At 36.0% G+C, this 27,970-nt stretch overlaps 1 protein-coding gene across 11 annotated transcripts in view; it reads right to left on the bottom strand.

Moving 5' to 3' along the window:
• Positions 1–27,970, bottom strand: part of BTRC (beta-transducin repeat containing E3 ubiquitin protein ligase) — a 169,397-nt gene that overhangs the window by 83,934 nt on the left and 57,493 nt on the right. The window lies entirely within an intron of this gene.

Below are 27,970 nucleotides of genomic sequence, written 5' to 3'. Positions count from 1 at the left end.
CCATCTGCCAGCTTAGGCCCGCTCCCCTGGGGAGCGGGCCTAAGCTGGCAGTCAGACATCCCTTTGGCAGCCCGGAGCCCTCGGGGGATGTCTGACTAATGGCTTAGGCCTACTCCCCCGGGAAGCAAGCCTAAGCCGTTAGTCAACCTTAGTGCTGCCATGGAGGTAGGAGAGGCTCCTGCCACTGCCGCTGCGCTGGCCAGCCATGAGCCAGCTTCTGACTGAGCGGCGCTCCCCCTGTGGAAGCGCACTGACCACCAGGGGGCAGCTCCTGCATTGAGCATCTGCCCCCTGGTGGTCAGTGCTTGTCATAGCGACTGGTCGTTCCTGGTCATTCCACCATTATGGTCAATTTGCATATTATTTTATTATATATGATGATGATAGATCTTGCTATGTTATATTTCTATATGAATGAGGTTCTCACGCCCACCCTACACTGTAAGTTCTTTTAGGGCAGGACCAGCTTTTTTTTCATCTTTATTTTCCAGTGTCTCAGCACAAAGCTTGAGAATATAATGTGAGTTTTAAAATGTTTGTTGGATTAAATACTATTGATAGATTAATCTTTCTTAAATACCACTACCATCATGGTAGCCCTATTTTCCTCAAAAACTTTTAGTGGCTCTTGGTTTCTATAAAATCATATATGAAGTTCTGGGCCTGGTTTTCAAGACCTTCCAGAATTTCTGCTGCATTACATCATTACTTCCCTCAACATACATTTTCTGACCGAGTTAAGCAAGTATCTTCAGAGTCTCATAAATATGTGATATGATCTTAAAACTTTTAGGCTGGAAGAACCTTTAATTCAAATCTAGTTCACTCTACAATTATAAACACAAGAACATTATTTAATCTATTCAAGTCCTACCCATACTTAAAATGTATTTCAACTGTTACCTCTAAAAAAAAACCATAAAATTACCCCATTTTACTCTACTGGAAATTCCTTAATATTTTTATCTTGGTCCACACAATTTGATACTTTGTTAGATAAATGTTTGCATGTTATGCTAACTATCCCTAAAATTGAAAACTGATTGGGCAAAGTCTTTGTGGCTCCCTCTATCTCACAACACATTAGATAATATATAGATAATAATAAGGGCTTAAAAAATAATCGAAACTCTATACCACACTGTCCAGCTAGCTTTAAAAATGATTTTCATAGCAGAGAAACTTCAAAGTGACAGCCCAACTACGTCCTACAATCCCACTTATAATGCCAGTATATTAATTTAGAGCATGAGTTAGCAAGCTCCTGCTTTAAATAAAGTTGTTTCTTTTTTGCAAATAAAGTTTTATAGAAACTTAGCCACCTCATTCATTTGTCTTCTGTCTATGGCTGCTTTCACATTACAATGGCAGAAGTGAATAGCATGACAGAGATCCTATGGCCCATAAAGCCTCAAATGTTTATTATCTGGTCCTTTATGGATAAAGTTTTCAGACTCTTGGTTAAGAAGGAAAAGTTCTTCTGTGGATAAGCAAAGCATTACTAACTTCTCAGAGTCTAGAACAAGAAGTTAGAGAGGGTCTGAAAGTAGCAAACAGCAGTTTCATGACTGGGGCAATATTCTCCATGATCTAGTAAGTGGCTTATTTACTGTTTTCAGTTATCTATTTGAACACACACTCCTGATGACATGGATAATTAAGAGTTGATTATATAATCAAATGAAAAACTAAACTAATTTACACAGTGACGAAAAGTCAAGCCACTCAAAATGGCTTATAATAATCTTTGAGTAAGCATCTTGCTCAGGGTTGGATGGTGCACCAGAGCCTGAGCCTGTTTGAATAGACATCTATTATAAATAAAATAACTAGCTCTCAAACTAAAAGTAACATTCTCCACCGATGCGACATTTTTCAATGGGAGAATTCAAAGGACTCTGTAACCAGGGAAATTATATCATTTTAGCAAAGCAGGTAAATTGTGGTGAGTTAGAACTCAGATTATAAACACATTTTAAAAATGGAATCATTTGTTCATTATCATGTTAAATGAAAACCCACATGGAAAAAAATCCTTGAGACCAATTTCTAATAGCTAGTTGTAAACATCATAGAGTGGGTTTTGACTGGTAAATTAGTAATTGGATTAGTATTTTTCCTAATAACTTATTATATAACTTGGAGCTAATTATAGCCTTCAAATATATGATTTACAGTTTTCAAAAGTAGAAACAATTATACTTCTACAAGGTTAAAAGGTAATTTAGCTACATAAAAATCATTCAAGCTCTTCAATGAAAGGTAACATAAATAAAACACTCTGTGCATATATGTGTGTGTTCAAAAAATTTTAAATTAATCCTCTAGGGTATAATAGGGAAAACTTAGGCCACTTAAGTTCAGAAACTGACTGAAAAATCCTACTCAAGAACCAGTTTTAGGGAGGACCTCATAAAGTAATGTTTTCAGGCATGTTTTCATGAACACTGCTTCTCCAGCATGTTTATCATTTGACATACTCTATTAAACCACAACCATATCAAAGCCTCCCTAAACTGTTAAACTTCAACAAGATCCACCAGTTAAAGCTTTCAGGAAGTGTTTTTTTTTAGTAATACACCAACTGGAGCACAGATATAATGGAAAGCACTCTTAGGGACAACCAAACACACAGTACTTTCATTAGTACTGCTTTACTCTCTATGACAGAAGTAAAAAAAAATACCAAGTAGGTTTTTCCCCCACTATACACTGTCCGACACTAATTATAAAATACTACAGATGCAACCTTTCTCAAAATGCAAAGGGATTGTGTATATTCGCAAAGAACAACTATTTTTTATGCTTCCAAATTCTTAATCCTGTTTGGAGCTGTCAGTGGGGGTTAATGGAAGCCTTGGATAGGAGAATTCCAATCTGGTTGGCAGATGGATAGGTTGGTTATAGCTGCATAACTATGTCTTGCCTGCAGGCACAATTCAGAACACTGTTAAAGCAATATAAAGTCTCTGTCAAGCTGAACCATTTGGATCAGTAGCAAGGAGAAATAATAATAAAAAAGAAGTTCATTTCTGGGCCTTGTGCATTTATGCTAGTATGCAGAAACTGATTAATTGTCATAGTGTGCTGGTCTTCTATACCTCAGATTTCTACTTCTGGAGTAGGTTTTGCATGCTAATATAATCATTCTCCCTCTTGAGACATTAGCAAATAATCAAATGAAAAACAGGATCATAATTTACTGAGATTCAAGCAATTCTCTATGCAAATTTGACTTGTTATTGCTGCTGCCTCGTTAATCTGAATGCCTTTGACAAACTCCTTTGATTTATGAACTCGTGACAACTCCAATGTGTATATATTTTGCTAGATTGACATTATCATTAAGAGTGGGTGGACTGAGCTCACATGAATGGCTGATTTTATTCGCTGGTGTCTGCTGCTCAACAGCTGAGCATCTCCTCCTCACAAAGCCCCTGAGCGTCAGGCTCTTCCCATCTTCCCATCCATTCATCATCTCGATGTTAATTGGCCCAGGCTTTAAGCAAATTTTCAACACGATTTAAAGGCACGATGACACTGATTACTGACCCTCTGCCATACGGTGCCTATTGATTAACCTGACAGAGATGATGAGCTTGAGGGAAACTAGGTGTGTGGGGACCTCAGAGGGAAAAATATATTGTCTATTCAGGCAAACACTTGTCATTACCTCACAAGCCAGAATTTGCACAGCACACATTCTTAAAACACACTTCTGCTTCAACACCTACAGCTAGTGCAAAGTGCTTTCTGTATTCAGAGATATTACAGATATGTCATGTCAAAGCACATGACACGTTCAGTATTTAGAAGAACTCCCCAGATAGATGGCTACCTTTCAACCAATTATGTTTGTGCTGGCTGATGTATTTTAGGTTAAATTCAAAGAAAGTGCTGGGTGGCCTGGTAGTATTGTCTCATATCAGAAAATATTTAGAATAGGAAAACAAACTAGGTTCTTGAAATTAGAGAAAGGAAGAAAGGAAGGGGTAAAATTGTCTACTGCCATTCCACCACTACTATAATAAGCTGCTATTCTATCATTATTAAAATAAGAGGTACTCTTAACATTGTTTTAATTTAATTATACAAATTATATTTTCTGTTCTTTAAATACTGCTTACCTGATTCCAACTGTCAAAATATAAATTATATTTTCAAATTATATTTTCTGTTCTTTAAATACTGCTACCTGATTCCAATTGTCAAACCATTCCTGGCACAGCAATTACCAATAACTGTATATTTAAAAATAAGCTAAGTAACATTTAAGTCTAAACAAACATACCCCTTAAATTCTTGCTTGCCATTTTCAACAACTGCTGTACAAACTGCTGTACTTAGGGAAATTGTGCAGGACATTTGAAGTTAAGCTTCATGAGAAAACTAATAAATGTTTCTTATTCAAGAAAAAATATGAAAGCTCATAATTAATAGCTACTGAACATACACATTAGTAACAAACAAAAATACGCTTTAAGATATTGCAATATCTGCAAATTTACACAAGCAAAGCCATGCAGCACAGTCTCAGGGATCAGACAAAAACCATCTTTAGATAGGCAAGGTTCTTATTTAAAACAAGCTAACAAAATATGCTCCCTATGGCCACACATATCACCTTGTTTACTTACGAGTCCTGGGGGGACAGCCAATATACAATTTTAAACACGAAGATTTTGGAGCAGCACTAACAGTTATTTCAAAGCTAAAATAACAGAAAACTGAACAGCCCGGCTGTAGTCCCTATTACAGTGACAGGGGCTGTTAATGTAAGAGATCAAATGTTTTTCAAGTCAAACAGCATTGGTGCCTGTTATACTGGAACATGTAGCTCACTCCCTAAAAGCCTGCCTCCTGCTCTTTTAAGATAAACAAGCTCAACTAAGTACTGAGATACTCTGATAAGGGGGATGGAAGAGACGAGCTGCACCAGATGACAAGGCAAGGGCATGAAGAGCAGCATTGCTTTTGTTAACTTTTAAGTTATAGAATACATCATAATACAGCATTTTAATATTTCACCATTAAAAGCATAGCTGTAAGTGGGGGAGGTGGAGGAGGGCATACGGTGATGGAAGGAGACTTGATTTGGGGTGGTGAACACACAATACAGTGTACAGATGATGTGTTGTGGAATTGTGCACTTGAAACCTGTATAATTTTATTAATCAGTGTCACTCCATTAAATTCAATAAAAAGAAAAAAGAATAGCTATAGGAGAAGGACAAATTTCTACCAATAAATATGGGGACAAAAAAAAGGGTAAAACTCATCTCTGCTTTGTGAATAGGAGAGATATTACACAGCTGTCTGAACACATTCAGCTTTGTGACTTCTTAATCAAAGGTTTGAACATCAACTTAGCAAAAACTCTGAGTATATAAGAGTTTGTAATTATGTTAATATGCTCCATATCAAAAGTTATAGTCCATTTAAACTCTAAAGGTTTTCTGACTCTAAAGGCTTAATTTTAAAAACAAACAAAAACTTCATACCTTGCCCTTTCAAGTAGATTTTGTTTTACATTTTATTCTGCTTAACATCCCAATGAAGTCATCAAACAGCATCTATTTATAACAATGTGGGTTAATATTTTTTAAATCCCAATTGGCTTGCAAAGGGGGCATTTATATACTACTGTAGGTTGTTTTTCTTGACAGAACTAAGATGACTATCATTCGTTCAGGGGGAAAAATGAGTTTCATGCATATGTTTTCACTGTTTAAAATAAAATGACAGTACACAAAGTAGTTAAACAACCTGAGCAACAGGAATAAAAATTCATCAGGGGAAACTGGGATAGAAAGTCATACATAATAAAAACTCACCTATCATGTGAATCTATATAAATCTTTTTTTTTTTTTGCCTTTAAATCTATATATACCTTAAAGAATTTTTTCCTTTTTCAAGATATAATCTTTATGATTAAGTATTTAGGACAGATCCTTTCGTGCTACAATTTTCTTGTGGCCATATTTACACAATATTTCTTCCAGAGATCCACTGCATATAGTTTTGTGTAAATTAAAATGCAAACATTTGCTTCTACTAATAAGGACATCTGGTTATTTTTGTAACTCAAAGACATCTGCATTCTGTGGATCCTCTTGATTTCTCAAAATCAAGAACTACAGAACCCTTAGGACATATGCCTAAATCCTTTCTCTCTGCAGAATAGTTATTTCTGTCATCTTTGTTCCTGATATTTTTCTGCTTTTAAATGATTTCCATCACCTTGGATATCTTCCTTCTTTGGTGTTCCAATTTTATTGCAATCAACAATACTGTGAAAGAAATTTAAGGTTCCTATAAGTTGATAAACTAATATTCCCCAAATGTCTACCCACTTTGAAATGAAAATAAAATCATCTCACGTAAATAAGTAAATTTCTGAAAACCAGATTGGTTAAGATGTGTGTTTAGGTATATATTTCTACTATGAATGTTCCCTTATTTAATCACTGTTTTTTTATTATTATTATTTACTTATGCTCTACACCTTTCTAATATTGTATGTCAACTGTAATTGAAAAATTAAAAAATTATTTAAAAAATCATTTCAACAAAGTAAAAAATACTCTATGGAATTATTATCCTATAGATTTCCCCATTAATTATACAGTCTTAATGAATTTTCAGGTCTTTAAAATTATAAATACCACCTCCTCTCATTGATTCATAAACTTCTGGTTCTTAAAGGAAAAAAATAATAATAATGTGGTCCAACAAAGTTCTTGAAGGGTAAAGAATAACAATTTATGCCCTACCTGGTTTGGCTCAGTGGACAGAGTGTCAGCCCATGGACAGAAGGTCCCAGATTTGATTCCGATCAAGGGCATGTTCCTGGGTTGCAGGCTCAATCCTGGCCCTGGTCTGGGTATGCAGGAGGCAACCAATCAATGTGTCTCTCTCACATTGATGTTTCTCTATCTCTGTCTCTCCCCCTCCCTTCCACTCTCTCTAAAAATCAATGGAGCCTTACCTAGATGGTTTGGCTCAATGGATAGAGGGTCGGCCTGCAGACTGAGGGGTCCAGGTTTGATTCCAGGCAAGGGCACATGCCCAGGTTGCAGGCTCGATCTCCAGTAGGAGGTGTGCAGGAGGCAGCCGATCAATGATTCTCTCTCATCATTGATGTTTCTATCTCTCTCTCCCTTTCCCTTCCTCTCTGAAATCAATAAAAATATATTTTAAAATCAATGGAAAAAATCCTCTGGTGATTAAAAAAAGAATAACAATTTATCAATAAAAAATCAAACATCACATTTTGCTTTATATCCCTTGCTTTCCTCTTCAAATTCCAAGTACACTAACTATACCCCTTATTCAGGATACTTGAGTTTAAGCTATATCATTTGCTTTTATTGTAAATTCTGCTTTCTCATTTTTTGCTCCTCACCACTACAAAAATTTTAAAAAGTACAATGAGGGAAAGTATGTTTTTAAACAGAAAACAGCTAATATAATGCACACTGACTGCATTCTCATAGGTCTCTAAGTAGCCAGACAGCAAAGTAGAATTGGCTTAAAGGATTTAAAATTTAAGTGAAAAGCCTTCTATTTCTGAAGGGTCAAAGGTTATAAACACCAATTAATGTCTTCAGTTTTGCATTCGTTAATATTACCCAACATCAAAATGAAAATAAAACCAAAACAGATTAGCTTAAGATTTCTACTAGGAATAGTTTAATAAATTTATTTGGGAACATGGTTAATTTTACTGCCCCAGGGATAGACAACCTTGTAGGTTTATTTTTTCTAAAACAATGAAAATGGCTTCTACTTAAATGATATGTTTGTGTATTATCCTAACTAAATTATTTCTCTTAAGCCTATGATCTTAAATTATTAGAACACTAGAGAACCTTACATTTTTCATTTTGATAAGTATACAGAATTTTGTTTGTGTATTTCTGTCAAATTCTACAAATAGTTTGATTATGGTGTGTTTACTTTCTCCACCATAACTGTTCTTAATCTAAAGAATCATAAGAAATCTGCATTATTTTCTTTTTCAGAATTATTTGATAAATCACTACAGTTACAAAAAGCAAGTTTTACTATCATTTAGCAAGAGTAAAGAGTTTTCTTTGGAAACATGAGTGATTTGTTGTTGTTGTTGACTACAGAAAAAAAGTGAGAAACATTAATTCACATGTTCTAGATTTATTCTGTCCTGGGTCAGCATCTCAATTTAAAAGTGGCCTTCTTATTTAAATGTTTTAGCTTGATTATTTAATTGAATAAATAATAATTAGCCAATTTAAACTGGGCTAATTTTAATCAATGATCTTTTTAAATCTGTTATTGGTATCATCAATAGCATTATGCTGTGTTATGGAAAAAAAATCGCTTCACTAATTTCAGAGTTTAATAATGGTGATTGGTTTGACAGATCTCAAACACTAGTTTTAATACTATAATACTTGTTCTTATAGTACTGAACCTGTGAATACCATCATAGCCAACTTTGGTATTAAAGTTTGTTTTGCCACAAGTCCCTCTTGTGAAGACCAATGTACCTCTTGCTCCTGCAGACAATGAAGGAAAGTTGACTTCAAAACCAGCTGCCTATCACTGACTGCTGTACAAAGGACATTCAAGGTAGTAGTCGGTAAAGAAAGTACAGCCATTTCTAAATGCCTATAGTTTCCAGCATCTCCTTTCCTTCTGGGTGGAATGAAGTCTGCAAGCACTGACTGGTGGGTCATTCAACCCACGAGGGCCTGGAAAGGTTTCAAGAATAAGAGAGGTCATGTAATTGCCAAAAGAGCATTAGCCACTCAATCATAATGGATAATTAAATGACCTACATGATTCCTGAAATAGCTGCTCTATATTTGGTCTATTACTTACGTCCCTCAAGATAAGCTACTCATCTGGTCTGCCTTGACCCGCAAAAGTCCAACCTGTGCCTGAAAATCAGCTGTATGCTTCCATTGCTTTGTAAGCCCTCTACCCCTGCCACACACACACACACACACACACACACACACACACACACTCACGCAAAGTCATGCCCCAGACTATGCTTTCAAGAGGACACACATAAAAAAATCAATCTTGTATCCTTCTCCCTATTGTGCTCTCTGGAATACAAATGACTAAAGCAAAGAAAAAAAATTAGTAAATTCCTGGTTTAGATCTTTGGGGGATAGAAGGAAGAAACATAAGAACTACAAAGAAGGAAAGTCATGATAAAAAATTTTGAAATTTTGCTCAATATGTCTCCAAAGAATTTTACATTTGATTATAAAGCTAGTCAGGGATTTTTTTTGTGGGCAGCAAGTCATTAAAACTCCAATTGCCTGGACTGCATTTTTGATGGTGTGGGCCATTAGATCTTTCGTGGCCTAGTTTTCTAGTCCATACAGAAAACAAACTGCCTCTCAACAAAATGAAATATACATTAAACTAATTGTTTATATAATAGCAGTAGCAAAAGCAACAAGAATCTATATACGCTTCACATTTTTATCTAAGTAGTTAAACAATCTCACTATAACATTTGATCAGAAATACAACCAAATAGAAGCCAGCTGCATGAAATAGCAAAAATGTAATGAAGAATATGCTTCTTTAGGAGAAAAAGGTCTGCCTGTGGCCACAGAGGTAGCTGCACATCAAGCAAACACTACTGAGAGAAGCAAGACACGAGTAACCAAAGACAACTCTACAATAATAGCAAGGGACAAGGGATATGAGGGACAAAAGAGCTCACATTTAGAATACCTTGGAGGCTAGTATGATTTTTCCGTTTCCACAGGAAATTATGTAGCTTGAGGCTACTGACTACCCTGATATCTTACTAGTACCTGAATGGCTTATTAAACTTAGAACATATCTTTTTTAGTTAACTTCTGGGCAGGAGGGGGTTAGAGGGAGAGAAAAAGAACAAAATGTACTTAAATGCTGAATTTTTTCTCCAGGCTGAATGCCTTTCATCCAATAAGACATTCAAAGCAGTGACCCAGCAAATGGATTGAAAAAGCAATCTTCCGTCCCAGTGCCACATTATCATTCCTATTCAGTATTCTCCATGAGATATCTCAATCAGCTGTGTGTAAGTGACAACGCAGCCCGTTGCTGGGTTAATTAAACATTTGACTTTAACACCCTCCCCGTCATTAAGCAAATAAAAACAGATAATTCAAACTGCACTTCATCCTCAGGGTACACAACACACATGTCAAAATTAAGAGAGTCCAAGGCCTCTGGGGAATTCTGTTGGGGCTATAATCAGTTTAAATCTTATCTGGTTTATCAATTATTCTATTGATTAAACCAAAGTGGTTATACACAACTCCTCTGCCACATGGGATTGATGTCAGCAGAGCAAGAAAATAACTCCAGGAGGTTCCAAACTGATTTAAAAAGAGATCAACAGACAGACCAATAACAGTCGATTATTACATAGCAGTGATCCATATACTGAAGAGTTGATTCTTAGTTTCAGGCGGGTGAAGTGAACTGTTTCCAATCACTATGTCCCTCCTGCTATACCTTATGTTGGCTTGAGTAAATTTGTATCATGGAAGATCAACATATTTTCTACCAATTTAAACATGCTCAGCAGTTAAAATATTTCCTAGATACTGACCCTAAACTGTAACAGAGAAAAATCTCAAACAAGGAAAACAATTTTTTTCTAATCTTTTTACCTGTCTGCAGGTGACCAGGAGCATGCAGGGATGAAAGGGGGCATACCTGAGAGTTGATTTCTTAAATATATATCATCACCCAGCTATTCCAGTGTCCTAAAATACTGTGTTCTTGAAGAAAGAGAATCTAAGAAATAAATACCTTACCATAGATACAGACTCCTTTTATTAATTCCAAAGGCAAACATCTTCAAAACCATTAATAACAGTGAATAGAGCTGTAAGCTGCATCCTCAAATGAAATGTTGATATCCAAACACTAACATACAGAGTTTCTACTGGATTTTTAAAAACACAATTTAGTTATTCTCCTACCCAATTCATTGTATAATATCCTTTATATGTCCAGAATCCTATCACCTCAAGGCTATGCCCTACTATATGTGAGAAAAGCACTAATAAAACCTTCTAACAAAAAGGGGTGGGGGTGGGGGGCAGAGTAGATTACTCCACGCCTGAAATTTGTGTACTCATAGATGCTCTTCAGAAATAAAATTTGTTCACTGTTATGTTGGCACCACATGTGCAATCAACCATAATTTAACTTCTCTCCTTCAGATTTTTTGTTTGCAGGCAGACTAAGAAACCTGCATTAGCATGCTGTTTCTATGTTCACCACTAGAAATACTGAGGGTGCTATTTGTAATTGTATTCTTTTTAAGAGGTTTGTTCTCTGCAGCTGTTTTCTGCTTGCAGTGTATTTTGTGTAATCAGCACATCATCATAAATACATTGGCTGTTCCCCTGAGGGTAGCTGTCAGTGTTTAATTTACAGAACAACCTGGCCAATGTGAATTTTAACACTATAGCACTATGGCAAGAAGTTACCACACTCTGTGAAAAACAGGTTTCTATGAATTTTTATATCAAGGGCTGGTCTCAGGACAATTTAGGTTCTAGAAATAGACTGTTTAAAGAAGCACTTTATACCTACTATGCAATGGACCCTTTTCCATTTATAGCTTTAGAAGAAGCCCTCAACTAACTACCAAACCACAAGTGGGCACTACTAATTCTGGAGACAAGGACTGAAAAAACTATGATCACCAGCAGGAGGCTCTGTAATAAATGTTACCAGTCTTTTTAAGCTAATGTAAAGCTATCAAACACACACACACAACAACAACAACAACAACAACAAACACTGCTCCCTTAGAAGGTGTGTAAAGGCAGAAGGGAAAATATTTTAAGAGACAGACTAGTCTGAAATATGTGTATCACTCTTCTTGCTGAGAAGAGCTATATCTGATATGAACGTAAGAATATTGCTTCCTTAGGGCTGCTATTAAGTCAGAACTCTAGCTCAATGAATGGGAAAAATACATGAAACTGATGGTTATTCACATAGTAGTACATACGCTCTCAATAATATCTAATAAGTAACTATAAGCTCCTTGAGGACAGGGTCTGAATCTTAATTTATGTCCAATACTTCGTACAGTACCTGGAACACAGAAGGTACTCTATATAAGAATTAAGTGGAATTGTGGCTAATTGTGAATGGCAATGTTATTTGTAAGGCTTTGGATCTACATGGTGTCAAAATGCATTTTCAGTTAGTAAAATGCCCTTAAAGCTTATCTAAAGAGTACATATCATATATTTTAGTGATTTTAATCAAAGCTATTTGTACAAGAAATCTAAGTAGCTCAATCTTGCAATAAAAAAACAAACTAGCCTAGCCCGGCTGAATGATTCAGTTGGTTTAACGTTGTCCAGTACATCAAAAAGTTGCAGGTTCAATCCCCAGTCAGGGTATGTTCAGTAGGAAACTGATTGATGTTTCTTTCACACATTGATGTTTTTCCCTCTCTCGCCTCCTCTCTCTCTCAAACCATTAAAAATTAAATTAAAATTTTTTTCAAGCTACCCTACAAGATATTGAAATACTCAAATGTAGATTTTATTTTAATAATAAAAATTATATAGAAGAGATTAAAACTTTTTTAGACCTTATATTTGTGTCTTTCATATGACAAGACTGAAAGAGATCATTTTAAATGCTCAAAAAGGTAACCATTAGCACTTTTCTATTGTTGAAGTGGTATTACATGCACACATAAACATTTTATAAAGCAAGTGATTATATGTATATATTTTTCTGTTAAGGGCTATTTTTACAAGTTAGAATGCCTAGAGTTAAACTGAATCAAAACATATTTATGCTGAGTTCTCCTAAGTGTATTTGCTTTTACTTTTCAAATTGTAAAGAATTGTATTTTTATGTTTTACAAAAATCATTAAATTGTGACTAACAGATTTTTTTTGGAAAAAGAAGAAAATTACCTACATGCTCAGAGGATTTCAAACTTACCCACATTTGTGGTAAAGTTAAATTTTAAACGATTAACTGGATTTGTAGAATTTGCTCCAGTACATCCATAATTAAAATATTTTTTCTATAATAATTTTTAAAATTTTAGGTAAGTATAATCATGTATAGCAAAATTTGATAACACTCTTAAATTGACTCACCTCAGTATTTTGACAACCAGAAATAAATTTTCTTTAAGAACATAAATCCTATATCACTCTTTCTTCCTGTGATGCTAAGACATTTCATAAAGGTAATTCTTTTTTACATTTGTCATATGAAATGCAAAATGAGAAAAAACACAATCCATTGACTCATTTGGGTTTATTTTCACCAAATAAATTAGAGGTTAGAAGTTTTTAATTGAGTTGAATATTTGCAACTTAGTACTTCATAAAATAGTATGCCTAATAAAACATATCTTAATTTTTAATAGATATATTAATCACATTCTTTTTTCTTAAATTTAAAATTACAAAAACACATCCTGGGATTTTTAAAACTAAACTGGATAGGGTTAGACTAAGGTTACACTAGATCAGATGACTGCATTCTTTCTTCCCTGGAGACTATGTAGTAGTTCCATAGGCTGCCATTAGATAGCAGCACAGTACATACCATCAGTCATATCTCCCACACTCTCAGGTTAAGTTTGGGATTGAACCCGGATAGACACACACACACACACACACACACACACACACACACACACACACAGATTCTAATTCAATTAGTGCAGTCGGCAACTCAGAAAAGAGTAATTCAATTAGTGCATTGTGGAGCTCTACAATACCTCTAAGCAGATGTTCACCATCTTCAGGAACTAGCGCTAGGTTTAAAATACCTGTACCACTCAGATATGTCACTACATTATGTCATTTGTCAAGGTGCTTACATATGCTTTTCTGGCTTCAAAGAAAAGGTGAAGAAACAAATTCAGTCCAAGTTCCTAGAGATTTTTCTATCATCTACATCAAAGAAGAATGTGAAATTTTAGGCTGCAGTAATTAAATTACATAATCCAAGTTATGTTCAACATAAGACATATCACTGTATTCTAAACTATTACACACGTTTGCAGCACTGCCTTTAGTTATGCATGCCATATTGTAATGAGGACACTGTCAAGGTGGGATGCATTCACAAGAAAGGACAACCAGAATGATATCCTCCACGAATAAAGGAGATTATGAAAATGGCAGGAATTATTACTAATATTTTCCAAAGAATGACTAACAGAACCAGGAGTATTCACTCTGGGAACAGAAAATATGCTTATAAGCAACATGGTAGCTATCCTCAAACATGAATATACGAAAAAGAAGACAATTACTTTCTATTATTACAAAAGGCAGAACTAGAATCAGTATGTGAGCAAAACTTTAATTCCTTCTTAAGGGAAAACTTTCTAATTGAACCAAGAGTAAAGAAAACAAGATGACTCAAGAAGTTCAGCTTGCCAATAATGGTAGTGATCAAGAATAGATCAGATGAACCCCTGCAAAGAACACTTCATAAAGAATTCCTGTATGTGACTAGATGGGCTTCATGTCTCTTCCAATGCTGAAATTCTATGGTTCTATAAATGTACTGATTTTTGCTCATGAGGCAAGCCTGGACTTTAAACATTTGCCTGCCATAAGTGTCTATAGACCAACTTTAAAATCATTTTTTCGTGAGAATTTTCAACTGAAAATATTCAAGAATACCCGAATTCTGAGTAATATATTTATTTTTATAATATTCATTGAAAATTGATTTTTTAAATTAAATTCAAAATATCGTGGCATGTGGAGATGGTTTCCGTTTTGGACGCATGGCAGTTAACTGGTTAATAAAGCTAATCATCATTATGGAGGTGTGGCTATATAAAAATACAGGCTGTGAGGCATTTTCATAGTAGTTGATGTATTAATAATACACTGGGGGAAGAAGAAATTTTGTAGTTTCTCTGTGTTAAGATTTAGGAGATTCCATAAATGTACATATGCCTATCTAATCTTATTTTTTAGATAAACACTTGCACTTTTATTCTTCCAAGATTGAAAAAAAATGGTTTGTTTCAGAAAATCAGCCAATGAGAAATCAATTTCTAGAAGAATCCTTTTTAAAAACTCCCCACTGCCAAGACAGGAGTTCTCACAGCTTAAATGCGAATCTACATCAATATGTATGCTTTAAAAATACAGAGCAATACTTAAGGCAACAGTAACTAATTCTCCATAACTCCCGCCTTTGGTCTTTCTTTCTGTTCATTGTATTTTGTAAATGAGGACATAATTCTGAGTACAAAGGAGCAGGATATTATTTTAAAAATACACTCTCCTCTCTTTCCAACATGACCTCAAAGCAGGGAATTAAGAAATGTCAGGAATGATTACCAAGATTTTCCCACTGCATTTCACAAAAATGGTAGAGAATAGCAACTGCCTTTCAAATTTGCAGAGGGAGAAGGCTAAGCTAAATAGCTGTCCTTTAAAATTATCAATAAGAGTTTAATTCAAGTCCTTTTTAAAAAATATTTTTATTGATTTCAGAGAGGAAGGGAGAGGGATAGAGAGAAAGAAACATCAATGATGAGAATCATTGATTGGCTGCCTCCTGCCTGCCCCCTGGGATGGGGGGATCGAGCCTGCAACCCAGGCATGTGTCCTAGGCTGGAATCAAAACTGGGACCCGTTAGTCCACAGGCAGACGCTCTATCCACTGAGCCAAACCAACTAGGGCTAATTCAAATACTTTTAACACAAACTTCTACTTTTTCATACTCCAGAAGAATTGCAAAAGGTCATTCTCACTCAAAACATTACTTGTAAGGTCTATGCCCCAAATGGATCAAAGCACCCATCTAACGATAGTGTTGCTTTCTTAGGAAGAAGAAATTTTTTAAAAATATAAAATATTTATTGTTTTAAGATGATTGCAACTTAATAGCAATAGAAAACTTGTTCTAGTACTAGAAAATATTTTCAATTTGTGTGCCATTACGCTATAGTAATACAAACATAACGGTTCTTCCATCTATAATAATAAAAGTGTAATATGCTAATTAGACCAGATGTCCTTCCAGACAAAGCCATGGAGGGGGTGAGGCAGAGGCGGCCTCTGTAGTGGGTGGGGGCCAAGCCCCTTGCGTGAATTTTGTGCATCAGGCCTCTAGTATTTACCTATTCATCAAACTTACTACAAATACAAATTTTTCACATTTTATAAAAAGTTATTTTCTTGCCAAAATTTTTCGTCTTTTATAATGAACCACTTGCCAAAGATATTGGGTAATTAGAGAAATAAATAACATGGCTGTTTATCTGACTGGCAATACTGCCATATAGTAGGCTATCAGTCTAACAAACTATGTCACTCATCTTTACCTACTACTGCCTTCCTAATTTCCTGTCTCCACAAAAACAGAACCAAAACCTAAGCTGATTCTTTCTTACAATATGGTGTTCTGTAAACTCCAATAACAATGTACTAAACCAATGTTGGTCTCCTTTTGCCCACACCTCACAGCCTGCATTTATGTTCCAGTGTTAAGTTTATTTGGCTCCATCAGCACCACTTCTCTTTAACATTGTCCCTTTTCATGCATTAAGGCAACTACTTCCAGCCCTATCAATGAAAGCAGACAAATGGGGGAGAAAGGAATGAACTGCAAACACCTCAAACAAGAAAGGTTGCTTAAAAAACCAAGTGTCACACTCTGACAGTTCAATATTTCATAGCCAATACAAGGAATGTGCAACGACACTGCAACTTTAAATCTTTTCCTCTATGTCAGTCTCTCTTTCTCTCATTGTAATGCCAAAGGGAACAGCAATCAGAGTAGAGATGTTCAACGTGATAGAGGTCAGGACACCATCGGATCAACGTACCAGAAACACGACCTTGTTTATTTTTTTTCCACAGTATTATTGTTTACAGGGTGCTTTGCTCGTGTACCTTGTGGTTCTTAGCTAAAAGATGAAATTACAGCCCAGGATGAAGCACTCAGGCACACATCCAATTTGTGTTTCCATCTCAGAAAACAAAAAGCTTCTAAGGCCCTCAGGCTGCCATTCAAACTTGGAGGCTGACATTTTTAACAGCATGAACCAGAGACTGGCAGAGAGAATGATCTAATGCATTTCTGACTTGTCAATCAAAGATCTCACCTCTGCTGTCTTGTAAACAGTTGGGGGCCATCTAACTACATTCATAAACCTAGGGAGAGCTTACTGCCAGCTGGGATGCTGGAGCCACATGCTCTGGCTTCTATTCACCAAAATCGTGATTCAGTTTTATAATCTCACTGTAAACAGTCCATAGGCACGTTTCCAGGACTACTGGAATAGAACCAGAGTAGGGAATACAAAAAAGAGTTTGGTCAAATATGGCGTTATTTTCAAGCTGTTGGAATCCTGTACCCATTTTATCCTCATTTTACCAATTCCTCCCAAAGGATTGCACTATGCTGCAAATGAAATGCTAAAAAATTAATGACCTGCCAATTTAAAAATCTGGGAGAAATATACTAATATTTTACTGGAAATTTCCCTTATGTTTTATTACGGGGGTTGGGGGGGAGAGACAGGCACTCCTCAAAACACAGCTCATGCCAAGCGTAGAAACGACAATAACAATAGCAACTATATTTTAGTAAAACTAATCATGCACTTTCTTTCAAATATAAAACTTCCCATGCTCATATACAAAAGATCTGTATTTACTAGTTTGAAATAGTACAATATATATTTGTGTGTGCGTGTTTAACATAAAAACAAAATGAGCACTTATCCCTCTCCTCTTTCCTGTTTATGACCTTTAACACACACACACACACACACACACACACACACACACACACACACACCCCAAATCATGAACTTTTTGCTAAAGAACATAAATGAAAATGAATATAGTCTTTTTAACATCAATTTTACAGGGCACAGAATTCCAATTTAATTCATACCAAGCTACAGATACTAGGTCTGCAACAAAGGTCTCGAGGATTTAAATGGTACACCTGAGAACTTTAAAAAGCAGATGACAGATAACCCAGCAGGGGGAAGACACACTGCAAAATCCTGTTTCATGATGATGTACTACATCCTAGGCCCAAATAACTATTTCAAAATATAATAGACTTGGTCTCCAGAGGAGTGGGACAGAGAATATAGAAAAGCTCAAAGCTATTCAACACCTCTCTCAGGAAAACACACACACACACACACACACACACACACACACACACACCCCCCCCCCCCAAACTCACGGGTATCACCTCCCAATAGTAAAGTATTACAATTCTTAGAGGCCTATGTAGCTAAACAAGAGATTCGTTGTCCCCGTCGTCCCCGTCTTCCCCACAGTGAGGTCGTTGTAAATAACCTGGGTTTTCATGAAAAAATGAACCAAAAGAATTTTCTTAATGCTGCCTATCTAACAAGATTCCAAATCTTGATAGTCCATATAAAATACCAAGTCTAGAAACTAAAACAAGGAAGGACAGCAACATAATAAAACACCAACACATAAAGCATAATAGTGAAAGAATGTACAAATGGCGGTAGTAGTCCCAAAACAACGAAAGTGGGGGATTGCTGAATAGCACAGAAAGAACCCCTTTGGTACTCTGGCACCTACTCAGTCCAAAGATGGCAATGACAAGAAGGTAATCTTGGACTATAAAGCGAGTGATATGTACCTATCCAGAAAATACAAGTGCATCTTAACTGCCCACACCCAGAATTTATCTGGTAAGGACAATGCATCCCATCACCCTTTCATCAATTCCATTCTTCCAGTCTGTGCTTCTTACACTGGGGCAACTCTAGGCCTCCTGGGATACTTTTTCTCTCTTCCTTCTGCCATTAGTGGTCATGTTGAAGTTAGGGCAATTAGGAAAATCTGGTATTATTCAACATAAACAAAAGCAATAAATATTTGTAGTGTGAAGAGTTTAATTTTTCAGATTCATCAGAAAAATACAAAAAAAATGAAGGATATCTGATCATCTCACAATAGGATGATTTGCTTACTCTATAAACATTAAACAATGTTGCACATTAACCCTATAAATAAACATTACCTACATCACAGACATGTCAAAATAATCAGCAATAGAGGGATCTATTATTACAAAACTCAAGAAATAAAGAGTATTTAAATAACCAAGTAGGCATCTTGGAACACAAATAATTATGTCATTTCTCCAAGACAGACTACTGTCTTTCCAGGATAATGCAGTAAATCTAGGTCACCTTTATATATATATATAAAAATTGAAAGGCTACAAGCTGCATGATAAATTTCAATGTTAGCTGATACATTTAAAAATCCAGCCCAACTGGCATGGCTCAGTGGTTGAGCTTCGACCTATGAACCAGGAGGTCATAATTCGATTCCCAGTCAGGGCACATGCTCAGGTTGAAGGCTCGATCCCCAATGTGGGGTGTGCAGGAGACAGCCGATCCATGATTCTCTCATCATTGATGTTTCTATCTCTCTCCCTTTCCCTGCTGCTTTGAAATCAATAAAAAAATTATTTAAAAATCTATAATTATATTTTCTCTTTAAGAAGCAATCTTCAATAATGTATTTCCAAAATTTTGTACATGTACTTTAATTTTGTACCTAATAAAGACTAAAGGGTCACTTTCAGTGTGCCTAAAGATTTCCTTCTTTTCTCTACAGTGTTGTTTATCACTACTATCATCATTTTAATTTTCCCAGTATCTATTCTTTTATGGAATAAGGGTAAAATGCAATAAAATAGTCAAATAATTGCACAAATGTACACTGCTGTGAAGATAAAGAGGTTGACATCATTGAAACTGAACTGAACTGTTAGCTGGCTTGCAGTGCCACTATTTTAATAGCTTGAAATGTGCATTTGTTCATCAACAAGAGTCCAAATTCAGCATATAAAATCCAATTCACAGGGGATCATCATGGTGTGAGTTGCATGTAAGCCAAATGTATAAAATTTGAAGACTGCCTGTAAAATCAGACTCAGCATGTTTTCCTTTTTTCCATGTAAATGTGTGGATTTTTGAATAATTGTTTAAGTATGACTTATTTCTGCATACAGAACATTTTTGTGTATGTATATGCAGGTACCACCAACAATCCAATGTTTTCTCTCCTCCCATCCCATATATGTTAGTTGATGATTTACTTCAAATTGTCTAAGTCCATTAATTCATTTACTCAGCAAGAATTCATAAAGCACATATGCTGTATCAAGCACTGTACTTGACACTGGAAATATAAAGTGACCAAAATATAATCCTACTTCAAGGAACTCACAGTCCGGGGAGTGATTAGAATAGCTATCAGTGCTATTACAAAGGTATCCATTACATGTCCTGGGTAAAGATTCTCTGACTAGGTTAAGAAGGAAAGGGAAAAGATCAGTGAGGGCTTTTATTCTCAAGGTAAAACAATTTGAGCCGAATCGTGGAGATAATAAGAATTAGCCAAGTAGATAAAGTTGGGAGGCAGGATGTGGGGGAGGATAGGTGTTTTTAGTAGGGTTCTCCAAGTAGGGAGAACAGGATATGCAAAGACACAGCTGTATGAGAGAACACAACACCTTAGGAGAACTGTACATTTGAAATGGCTAAGCATTACATTAGAGGGGAATGGTAGTAAACCACTCAATTACATGAGTGGTAAACCAAGTTCAAGCTTTATCCAATTTATAAACATATGAGCAACTAGCCATGAGATAAAGAGTGACCAAAATCAATGTAACCACGGATAAATGAATTTGGACAAGAATATGGTATTTGGTAGTCTTCCCTTATTCGAGGAGGTTATGTTCCAAGACCCCAGTGGATGTCTGAAACTGCAGATAGTGCCAAACCCTATATATACTATGTTTTTCCTATACATATATAACTGTGATAAAGTTTAATTTATGTTAGGCTCAGTAAGAGATTAACAATGACTAATAATAAAATTGAAAAATTATAACAATACTAGAGGCCTGGTGCATGAATTCGTGCACGGGTGGGGTCCCTCTGGATGGCCTGCAGGGATTGGACCGAAACCCGCAGTCCAGTCCAATGGCGCCTACAGCTCCTACCTGCCGCACCCGCTCATCCCGGTCCCACTGTGCCTGCGGCAGGCTAGCGCCCAATCAGTCCCAATCGGGAGAAGCTTGCGCTGCTGCAGCACTTGCCAGCCATTAGCCTGAGTCTGGCGCCCTCCCAAGGGGAGTAGCCTATGGGGTCAGGCTGAAATTGGCTCTCCAACATTCCCTGAGGGGTCCCCCGGATTGCAAGAGGGCACAGGCCAGGCTGAGGGACCCCACCAGTGCACAATCAGGCTGGGGAGGGACCGCGGGAGGGCTCCAGGGCGTGTCTGGCCCATCCCTCCCAGTCCCAATTGGCCGGACCCCAGCAGCAAGCTAACCTACTGGTCGGAGCATCTGCCCCCTGGTGGTCAGTGCAAGTCATAGCGACTGGTCGACTGTCTGCCCCCTGGTCATCAGTGCATGTCAGACAGCGCGGTTGAGCAGCCTTAGCATATCATTAGCATATTACACTTTGATTGGTTGTTCGGTTGTTCTGCCGTTAGGTCTATTTGCATATTACCCTTTTAGTATATAGGATTATTATGTAGGAATACAGTAATAAAAGTTATGTGAATATGGCCTCTCTCTCAAAATACCTGGAGTTATCCACTTAATATTTTTAGACTGCAGTTGACTGTGGGTAACTGAAACCACAGAAAGTGAAACCAAAGACAAGGGAGGACTACTGTAGTTGAAATTCAAAAAGTATCAGTATCAATAAAATGGTAATGCCTAGAAGGAGATTTAAAATATTTCCTTTCTTCTTTCTACGTCTCTGTATTTTCTACAATATTAAATGTTTAATTTTTATATTTTATAAGAAAATGATAATACTAAAAATATATTTAAATAAACTATACTTATCTGGGTATGTCTCTGTGTGTACATGCATGCATGGATGGATGAGTAATTCTAAATTGAAGGACACTAACATATTGATAATTACCTTAAAGTGAAAGGATTATGGGTGATACTTTCTGGTTTATTTGTTTACCAAATAATTTACATATTTCATAATAAATAATTCGTTTTATACCCAGGAAAAAATGTTGGGTTTTTTTCCCTCCCAAAACAAAAAAAAACATTTGATTTGTCACTATATTCAAACTCCTAATGTAAAGGGTGTAGGTGAGATAAACATAGGTCAAATGTCAATATATGTACAAAAAAGAACTAAATTTTTACACAGAAATTGTGCTGGACTGTGATTATCTATATATATCTTATATATATATAAGGCCAATATGGAAAGTGTCCCCTCAGGAGTTTGATTGGGAGACCAGGAGTTCGATCGCTCGCTATGATGTGCGCTGACCACCAGGAGGTGGCACTGAACGAAGGAAGGCCCCAGCCAGCAGCTAGAAGGCCCCGATGAACCCTGATTGCTAGCCAGGCCTAGGAACCCTACCCGTACATGAATTTTGTGCACCGGCCTCTAGTTTATATACAACAGGGGGACTCAAACTCAACAGCTAGGGCTTGATATGCATTTTTGTCATGGGATAATTTTCCTTATAGTATTTTTTTGTAATAAGATTTACATGTTAATTTACACTCAATTTGATAATTCATATTCCCCTAAAACCTCCAATATAAAGTGAAGTCTTATGTGCATACATACATAGATTCTGAATAATGCTTAATTCTCCCAGTATTGTTGTATTTAACATTTTACTTAGTAGATGGTAAGATTTAGTAGACTTCTAAATATTCTCGAACAATAAAATACATTATGTCTCCTGACATTTACCTTCAGCAACTTCAACTTTGACAAGGGACTATAGCTAATGTTAAAACATTATATGGTACATTTAGCTCAAGATTTCCCTAAAAGGACTAGCTATTCTTGACACATAAAATAAATTAAGGTCATATAAATCTACTTTTCTTTTAAAATATATATATTTTTTTATTTTTTTCAGAGAGGAAGGGAGAGGGAGAGAAAGACAGAAACATCAGTGATGAGAATCATAGATCGGCTGCCTCCCTGCACACCCCCTACTGGTGATCAAGCCCACAACCCCGAGCATATACCCTGACTGGGAATTGAGCCCTGACCTCAACCACTGAGTCACTCCTGCTGAGCTACTTCTTATTGTTAGACTTTCTCTTTCCTTTCAATATGTATAGAAAATAAAGGAACTTAATTACTCTATTTTTAAGCACTTTCTCTCTACTGATCATTGTCATTCAATATTATAGATTATGAGATCACCATTTGCTAAGGATGAGCAAGTGATTCCACAAAATACATCTATTGTTAATCAACAGAAATCCTCTTAACCACCCATATACTTTCCAGGACAAACCAATGCAATAATGAAAATGAAAATATGTATAAACTAAACATGTCCTCATAGAATCTATTTAAACAATATTTTCAGCATCTTCTCTGTCACTAGTTTAAAGAGTGTGGGATGAAATAATAATCACTTAAACTGTCTCAGTGTTGACATTTCCATCTGAGTTACTGAGCATAATCCAACAAATTCAACAACTCCATGGCACTTCCTTTTCTATTGTCATAAAATTTTGACTTCATAAGTTGCTTCAAACTTCCTAAAAGAATACAATAATTTCAAGGGGTGGGGGGGGGGGGGAATGTCATAAAACTGTTACTAAATCTCTTCCTTAAACATATTTGGCAATACTGGTAAATGAATATTCCTACTGGGGCACCTCCTTGACTGTCTCTTTTTTAATATATTTTTATTGATTTCAGAGAGGGAGAGGAAGAGAGAGAAACATCAATGATGAGAGATAATCATTGATTGGCTACCTCCTGCACACCCCCCACTGGGGATAAGCCTGCAACCTGGTTAAGCGTGAACCAGGAAGTCACATGAACCAGGAACCAGGAAGTCACAGTTCGATTCCTGGTCAGGGCACGTACCTGGTTTACGGGCTTGATCCCCAGTAGGGGCGTGCAGGAGACAGCCGATCAATGATTATCTCTCATCATTGATGTTTCTCTCTCTCTCTCTCTCTCTCTCTCTCTCTCTCTCTCTCTCTCCCTCCCTCCCCCCCTTTCCCTCTCCGAAATCAATAAAAATACATTTAAAATAAATAAATTAAGTAAAAAAAAAAACAACATTTACTCTGACTCAGCAATTCTACTCTTAGGTATTTACCTAAGAGAAATAAAAACACACATCCACAAAAAGACTTATATAAAATAGCTTTTTCCATAGTAGACAAAAAAAAAAATGGAAATAATCCAAATATCTATGAATAGATGAAGAGATAAACAAATTGTGATATATTAATTGGAGATATTCAGCACTAAAAAGGAATTACTAAAAAACACTACAAAATGGATAAATCTAAAAAACATTATGTTGAGCAAAAGAATACAGACAAAAAAAAATGTGTACTATATGAGTACATATATGTGAAGTTCAAGAACAGGCAAAATTAATCTTTGGTGACAAATCAGAACAGTAATTGCATATGCGGGTGGGTAGCCATTGGATGGAGGTACAAAGGAACTTTCTCAGATTATGGAAATGTCCTTTATCTTGAGAATGAGATTACACAAATGTATGCATTTGTCAAACTCATCCAAAGTACATTTAGGATCTGTGTACTTCACTGTATATAAATTTTACATAAACAAAAATCTAATCCTATATAATAAAGAGCTAACATGCTAATTAGACTAAACAGCAGAACGACGGTCCGGATGACCTTCCGGACGACCTTCCAGACAAAGCCAGAGCTGCGAGGGCTGAGGCAGCCAGGTCTGCGAAGGCCGAGCCCCTTGCACGAATTTCGTGCATCGAGGCCTCTAGTAATAAAATAAAACCCAAACCAGAAGGATACAATTCTACTAAGATTGTTATAGTTCTCGAAGTGGGAACAGGAAAGACTAGATTTAAATTCTGTATCTGCCAGTAATCAACCAGCAGTATTGAGTACCTGAGCACAATGAACCTAACAGAACAAATTTTGGAGTAATAGAATAAAAATATCATGTCTGCCTATTTCTTCCATTTTTGCTACATACAAATAATGGACCTCTCTGAAGAAAAGAAAAATAAACATTCATATTTATAGTAATGTTGGGAAAAGCAAAATTTTTCATCAATACCTGAACCAAGAATAGGCTTCCCTATGATACAGAATTCCACTGTAAGGAATGAAAAAATGTAAGATTTTATTTAATAGGATACTGTTTTATACTAAGGTGAAAAACAGTATTTGCTGGAAGCTTCCAAATCTAGTCTTCTGTACATTCTAATAATATAAAACCCAATAATCTGCCAGGCATTATTCTAAGGACTTAATATAAATCAATTAATTTAATTCTAACAACAACTCTATAAGAGATCCTATTATCATCCCCAATGTAATTATAAGGAAACTGATGTATAGAGAGTTCAAGTACTTGCCCAGGGTCATACCTAGATAGAGACAAGCTAAAATCTCAAGCAGTCTGGTACCAGGGCCCATGCTCTTAACCACTGTACCATACCCTGGCCTCTGGGCTTCTTTTCTAAGATATTTCTTAAGTATCTCTTTTCTGACTATACCACACAATTTCACTCTTGCAATATAATTCAAGGACCACACACTCAAATACATTCCTGAATTTTCCAGTAAAACCTCTAAATCAGCCTTTCTTCAAATATATTCTAGAAGTAGCAACTTATAAGAGGACTCAACAAATTTTTAAAAATATACATTTGTTGACTTTTGATTAAAACCAGAGACAACCCTGACAGTGACAGTGAATTTGTTCAGAATTCTTAGATTCAAGATTGCTTTAGACCAAATAAACTTTTGGATTTTTCTTGGTATCTTGGTTCCAAGACAGATGATGTTAACTTGTATAATTTTTAATTGCATATATTATCTTTACCACTTATCTAATATAGTTAAAATCATCAGAATTTATTGAATCCAAACTACTAAAAAGCACTTTGCAGAGTACAGTGGAGGTCAATGAATAAGTGCAAGAATTCTGCTTTCAAGGCATTTTCTAGCACAACATTTCTCATTATTACACTAGGAATGTATTAACTATCTAGGGTCTACTGAATTCCCATCCCAACATCCCAGGGTTGGAAGAGGTATCGAGTGGCAACATAGTAGAGTCTCACTGTGGTTTTAATTTGCATTTCTCTGATGACTAAAAATATTAAGCATCTTTTCATATGCTTATTTGCCATTTGTATATCTTTTTGGTAATGTATCCATTCAAAATTTTTTGCCCATTAATTGCCCATTATTTTATTGGGTAGTTTATCTTACTACTGTGTTGTAAGAGTTCTTTATATACATATTCTGAATACAAGTCTTTTATCAGAAATGTGTTTTACAAATGTTTTCTCCCAGTCAGTGCCTTACCTGTTTGTCTTCTAAACAGTGTCTTTTGAAAAGCAGAAGTTTTAAACTGTGATAAATCCAATTTACCATTGATTTCTATAAGGCTCATGTTTTTTGTGTTTTATCGAAAAAATCTTTTGCCTAACCCAAAGCCACAATGATTTTTCCCCTCTCTCATTTTCTTCTGTTAATTTTATAATCTTAGCTCATATTTAGGTCTATGATCTGGTTAGAGTTAATTCTTGTATATGGTATAGTGTAACAGTTGAGGGTCATTATTTTGCACTTAGGTGACAATTGTTCCATCATGATTTGTTGAGAAGACTGAGAACAATTCATTAATATAACAGAATACAAATTCAGTCAGACAATTTCAGATTTTATACCGCAACTAATCATTTAGCAATTACAACTACCTGAAAAGGTATTAAAATACCTCTCCCTTTTGTGTGAGGCTGGATATTCTTCATATATTTCAACCAAGACACTACATCACAACAGACTGAATACAGAAGCAGAAATGAGAATCCAGCTATCCTTTATTAACCTAGACATTAAAGAGATTTATAAATAGCATTGTAATACAATGCATCTTAGTTTTAAAAAGTTATTTTTTATAAAAATATTTTATTTGCATGAACATATAATGGGTTTATTATAGCTATTTTAAATAAATTAATAAATTCATATTTAATTTTTTTTCTCAGTTATAATTTTGAGCATAGTAGCTATCGATAGATATAACCAACATAAACAAAAGCACTTTGGGGTCCTCAATAATTTTAAGAATGCAAAGGTATCCTGTGACCAAACAAAACTGCCACCATCTCTCTCTTCAGTTGCTTAGCTTTACTATAGCAAGCAATGCATCTAAAGGCCTGTAGGCCAAACTGTTTAAATCCTTTCAACAACTCACTACTCTTCTTAGCATCAAGCCTAATCCTGCATGATCAAGATTCTCCATTTTCCTCATTCTCTGATACAAGGGTCTTTTTTCAACTGTCTTTAAATATACCAACTTCCATCAGTTCTCAGGGCCTTTGCACTGCTTCTTCCTTATGCCTGAAATGTTCCCCCCTTGTCCCCTTTCCCTAATTAATTCCTTCTCAAACACTGATTACCTGAACATCTTTATCCCCACCCTCAGGTTAAATCAGGTTCCTCTTTTATATATTCTTATTCTTATGGCTCCCTGCACATTTCCTTCATAGGTTTATCAGTTTGGGAGATTAGTTTTAGAATTATGTGATTTAATAGCTCTCTCATAGTAAAATCTACACTAATAAAAGAGAAAAATGGTAATTGGCGTACGACCGCTACCCTTCCCATTGGCTAATCAGCGTATCCTTATGCAAATTAACTGTCAGCCAAGATGGCGGCCGGCAGCCAGGCAGTTGGAAGCGAACATGAGGCTTGCTTGCTCCCGTGACTGCAGACTCCAACGTTCCCCGCCTGACTTGCCGGCCTCTGAGCTGGCAGTTTGAAACATTCTAACAAATATAGCCGGCTGGGATCTCAGAGCTGAAGTTATACATTGTTTCGATTATAGAACTGCAAACAAACCAGCAGTGGAAGCCTCAGAGCTAGAGCCAGAGCTA

This window comes from Myotis lucifugus, unplaced genomic scaffold (assembly GCF_000147115.1).
Source record: "Myotis lucifugus unplaced genomic scaffold, Myoluc2.0 scaffold_162, whole genome shotgun sequence".
NCBI classification, from domain to species: Eukaryota; Metazoa; Chordata; class Mammalia; order Chiroptera; family Vespertilionidae; genus Myotis; species Myotis lucifugus.
The sequence above is the reverse complement of the archived record's forward strand: the minus strand, read 5'-3'. Positions and strand labels throughout refer to the sequence as shown.